Below are 5,813 nucleotides of genomic sequence, written 5' to 3' on the forward strand. Positions count from 1 at the left end.
CCAATTTTCCCAGCACCATTTATTAAATAGGGAATCCTTTCCCCATTTCTTGTTTCTCTCAGGTTTGTCAAAGATCAGATGGCTGTAGATGTGCGGTATTATTTCTGAGGACTCTGTTCTGTTCCATTGGTCTATATCTCTGTTTTGGTACCAGTACCATGCTGTTTTGGTTACTGTAGCCTTGTAGTATAGTTTGAAGTCAGGTAGCATGACGCCTCCAGCTTTGTCCTTTTGACTTAGGATTGTCTTGGCAATGTGGGCTCTTTTTTGGTTCCATATGAACTTTAAAGCAGTTTTTTCCAATTCTGTGAAGAAAGTCATTGGTAGCTTGATGGGGATGGCATTGAATCTATAAATAACCTTGGGGAGTATGGCCATTTTCACGATATTGATTCTTCCTATCCATGAGCATGGTATGTTCTTCCATTTGTTTGTGTCCTCTTTGATTTCACTGAGCAGTGGTTTGTAGTTCTCCTTGAAGAGGTCCTTTACATCCCTTGTAAGCTGGATTCCTAGGTATTTTATTCTCTTTGAAGCAATTGTGAATGGAAGTTCATTCCTGATTTGGCTCTCTGCTTGTCTGTTGCTGGTGTATAAGAATGCTTGTGATTTTTGCACATTAATTTTGTATCCTGAGACTTTGCTGAAGTTGCTTATCAGCTTAAGGAGATTTTGGGCTGAGACGATGGGGTTTTCTAAATATACAATCATGTCATCTGCAAACAGGGACAATTTGACTTCTTCTTTTCCTAACTGGATACCCTTGATTTCTTTCTCTTGCCTGATTGCCCTAGCCAGAACTTCCAACACTATGTTGAATAGGAGTGGTGAGAGAGGGCATCCCTGTCTTGTGCCAGTTTTCAAAGGGAATTTTTCCAGTTTTTGCCCATTCAGTATGATATTAGCTGTGGGTTTGTCATAAATAGCTCTTATTATTTTGAGGTACGTTCCATCAATACCGAATTTATTGAGCGTTTTTAGCATGAAGGGCTGTTGAATTTTGTCAAAAGCCTTTTCTGCATCTATTGAGACAATCATGTGGTTCTTGTCTTTGGTTCTGTTTATATGCTGGATTACGTTTATTGATTTGCGAATGTTGAACCAGCCTTGCATCCCAGGGATGAAGCCCACTTGATCATGGTGGATAAGCTTTTTGATGTGCTGCTGAATCCGGTTTGCCAGTATTTTATTGAGGATTTTTGCATCAATGTTCATCAGGGATATTGGTCTAAAATTCTCTTTTTTTGTTGTGTCTCTGCCAGGCTTTGGTATCAGGATGATGTTGGCCTCATAAAATGAGTTAGGGAGGATTCCCTCTTTTTCTATTGATTGGAATAGTTTCAGAAGGAATGGTACCAGCTCCTCCTTGTACCTCTGGTAGAATTCAGCTGTGAATCCATCTGGTCCTGGACTTTTTTTGGTGGGTAGGCTATTAATTGTTGCCTCAATTTCAGAGCCTGCTATTGGTCTATTCAGGGATTCAACTTCTTCCTGGTTTAGCCTTGGGAGAGTGTAAGTGTCCAGGAAATTATCCATTTCTTCTAGATTTTCTAGTTGATTTGCGTAGAGGCGTTTATAGTATTCTCTGATGGTAGTTTGTATTTCTGTGGGGTCAGTGGTGATATCCCCTTTATCATTTTTTATTGCATCTATTTGATTCCTCTCTCTTTTTTTCTTTATTAGCCTTGCTAGCGGTCTGTCAATTTTGTTGATCTTTTCAAAAAACCAACTCCTGGATTCATTGATTTTTTGGAGGGTTTTTTGTGTCTCTATCTCCTTCAGTTCTGCTCTGATCTTAGTTATTTCTTGCCTTCTGCTAGCTTTTGAATGTGATTGCTCTTGCCTCTCTAGTTCTTTTAATTGTGATGTTAGAGTGTCAATTTTAGATCTTTCCTGCTTTCTCTTGTGGGCATTTAGTGCTATAAATTTCCCTCTACACACTGCTTTAAATGTGTCCCAGAGATTCTGGTATGTTGTATCTTTGTTCTCATTGGTTTCAAAGAACATCTTTATTTCCGCTTTCATTTCGTTATGTACCCAGTAGTCATTCAGGAGCAGGTTGTTCAGTTTCCATGTAGTTGAGCGGTTTTGATTGAGTTTCTTAGTCCTGAGTTCTAGTTTGATTGCACTGTGGTCTGAGAGACAGTTTGTTATAATTTCTGTTCTTTTACATTTGCTGAGGAGTACTTTACTTCCAATTATGTGGTCAATTTTGGAATAAGTGCGATGTGGTGCTGAGAAGAATGTATATTCTGTTGATATGGGGTGGAGAGTTCTATAGATGTCTATTAGGTCCGCTTGGTGCAGAGATGAGTTCAATTCCTGGATATCCTTGTTAACTTTCTGTCTCGTTGATCTGTCTAATGTTGACAGCGGAGTGTTGAAGTCCCCCATTATTATTGTATGGGAGTCTAAGTCTCTTTGTAAGTCTCTAAGGACTTGCTTTATGAATCTGGGTGCTCCTGTATTGGGTGCATATATATTTAGGAGAGTTAGCTCTTCCTGTTGAATTGATCCCTTTACCATTATGTAATGGCCTTCTTTGTCTCTTTTGATCTTTGATGGTTTAAAGTCTGTTTTATCAGAGACTAGGATTGCAACCCCTGCTTTTTTTTGTTCTCCATTTGCTTGGTAGATCTTCCTCCATCCCTTTATTTTGAGCCTATGTATGTCTCTGCATGTGAGATGGGTCTCCTGAATACAGCAGACTGATGGGTCTTGACTCTTTATCCAGTTTGCCAGTCTGTGTCTTTTAATTGGAGCATTTAGTCCATTAACATTTAAGGTTAATATTGTTATGTGTGAACTTGATCCTGCCATTATGATATTAACTGGTGATTTTGCTCGTTAGTTGATGCAGTTTCTTCCTAGCCTCGATGGTCTTTACATTTTGCCAAGTTTTTGCGATGGCTGGTAGCGGTTGTTCCTTTCCAAGTTTAGGGCTTCCTTCAGGGTCTCTTGTAAGGCAGGCCTGGTGGTGACAAAATCTCTAAGCATTTGCTTATCTGTAAAGGATTTTATTTCTCCTTCACTTATGAAACTTAGTTTGGCTGGATATGAAATTCTGGGTTTAAAATTCTTTTCTTTAAGAACGTTGAATATTGGCCCCCACTCTCTTCTGGCTTGTAGAGTTTCTGCCGAGAGATCTGCTGTTAGTCTGATGGGCTTCCCTTTGTGGGTGACCCGACCTTTCTCTCTGGCTGCCCTTAAGATTTTTTCCTTCATTTCAACTTTGGTGAATCTGGCAATGATGTGTCTTGGAGTTGCTCTTCTGGAGGAGTATCTTTGTGGCGTTCTCTGTATTTCCTGAATTTGAATGTTGGCCTGCCCTACTAGGTTGGGGAAGTTCTCCTGGATGATATCCTGAAGAGTGTTTTCCAACTTGGTTCCATTTTCCCCCTCACTTTCAGGCACCCCAATCAGACGTAGATTTGGTCTTTTTTTTTTTTTTTTTTTTTTTTTTTTTTTTTTTTTATTATACTTTAAGTTCTAGGGTACATGTGCATAACGTGCAGGTTTGTTACATATGTATACTTATGCCATGTTGGTGTGCTGCACCCATCAACTCGTCAGCACCCATCAATTCATCATTTATATCATGTATAACTCCCCAATGCAATCCCTCCCTCCTCCCCCCTCCCCCCTCCCCATGATAGACCCCAGTGTGTGATGTTCCCCTTCCCGAGTCCAAGTGATCTCATTGTTCAGTTCCCACCTATGAGTGAGAACATGCGGTGTTTGGTTTTCTCTTCTTGTGATAGTTTGCTAAGAATGATGGTTTCCAGCTGCATCCATGTCCCTACAAAGGACGCAAACTCATCCTTTTTTATGGCTGCATAGTATTCCATGGTGTATATGTGCCACATTTTCTTAATCCAGTCTGTCACAGATGGACATTTGGGTTGATTCCAAGTCTTTGCTATTGTGAATAGTGCCGCAATAAACATACGTGTACATGTGTCTTTGTAGTAGACTAATTTATAATCCTTTGGGTATATACCCAGTAGTGGGATGGCTGGGTCATATGGTACATCTAGTTCTAGATCCTTGAGGAATTGCCATACTGTTTTCCATAATGGTTGAACTAGTTTACAATCCCACCAACAGTGTAAAAGTGTTCCTATTTCTCCACATCCTCTCCAACACCTGTTGTTTCCTGACTTCTTAATGGTTGCCATTCTAACTGGTGTGAGATGGTATCTCATTGTGGTTTTGATTTGCATTTCTCTGATGGCCAGTGATGATGAGCATTTTTTCATGTGTCTGTTGGCTGTATGAATATCTTCTTTTGAGAAATGTCTGTTCATATCCTTTCCCCACTTTTTGATGGGGTTGTTTGTTTTTTTCTCGTATATTTGTTTGAGTTCTTTGTAGATTCTGGATATTAGCCCTTTGTCAGATGAGTAGGTTGCAAAAATTTTCTCCCATTCTGTAGGTTGCCTGTTCACTCTGATGGTAGTTTCTTTTGCTGTGCAAAAGCTCTTTAGTTTAATTAGATCCCATTTGTCAATTATGGCTTTTGCTGCCGTTGCTTTTGGTGTTTTAGACATGAAGTCCTTGCCCATGCCTATGTCCTGAATGGTACTACCTAGATTTTCTTCTAGGGTTTTTATGGTATTAGGTCTAACATTTAAGTCTCTAATCCATCTTGAATTAATCTTCGTATAAGGGGTAAGGAAAGGATCCAGTTTCAGCTTTCTACTTATGGCTAGCCAATTTTCCCAGCACCATTTATTAAATAGGGAATCCTTTCCCCATTTCTTGTTTCTCTCAGGTTTGTCAAAGATCAGATGGCTGTAGATGTGCGGTATTATTTCTGAGGACTCTGTTCTGTTCCATTGGTCTATATCTCTGTTTTGGTACCAGTACCATGCTGTTTTGGTTACTGTAGCCTTGTAGTATAGTTTGAAGTCAGGTAGCGTGACGCCTCCAGCTTTGTCCTTTTGACTTAGGATTGTCTTGGCAATGCGGGCTCTTTTTTGGTTCCATATGAACTTTAAAGCAGTTTTTTCCAATTCCGTGAAGAAAGTCATTGGTAGCTTGATGGGGATGGCATTGAATCTATAAATAACCTTGGGGAGTATGGCCATTTTCACGATATTGATTCTTCCTATCCATGAGCATGGTATGTTCTTCCATTTGTTTGTGTCCTCTTTGATTTCACTGAGCAGTGGTTTGTAGTTCTCCTTGAAGAGGTCCTTTACATCCCTTGTAAGCTGGATTCCTAGGTATTTTATTCTCTTTGAAGCAATTGTGAATGGAAGTTCATTCCTGATTTGGCTCTCTGCTTGTCTGTTGCTGGTGTATAAGAATGCTTGTGATTTTTGCACATTAATTTTGTATCCTGAGACTTTGCTGAAGTTGCTTATCAGCTTAAGGAGATTTTGGGCTGAGACGATGGGGTTTTCTAAATATACAATCATGTCATCTGCAAACAGGGACAATTTGACTTCTTCTTTTCCTAACTGGATACCCTTGATTTCTTTCTCTTGCCTGATTGCCCTAGCCAGAACTTCCAACACTATGTTGAATAGGAGTGGTGAGAGAGGGCATCCCTGTCTTGTGCCAGTTTTCAAAGGGAATTTTTCCAGTTTTTGCCCATTCAGTATGATATTGGCTGTGGGTTTGTCATAAATAGCTCTTATTATTTTGAGGTACGTTCCATCAATACCGAATTTATTGAGCGTTTTTAGCATGAAGGGCTGTTGAATTTTGTCAAAAGCCTTTTCTGCATCTATTGAGACAATCATGTGGTTCTTGTCTTTGGTTCTGTTTATATGCTGGATTACGTTTATTGATTTGCGAATGTTGAA

This window comes from Rhinopithecus roxellana, chromosome 1 (genome assembly GCF_007565055.1).
Source record: "Rhinopithecus roxellana isolate Shanxi Qingling chromosome 1, ASM756505v1, whole genome shotgun sequence".
In the NCBI taxonomy this organism is placed as follows: Eukaryota; Metazoa; Chordata; class Mammalia; order Primates; family Cercopithecidae; genus Rhinopithecus; species Rhinopithecus roxellana.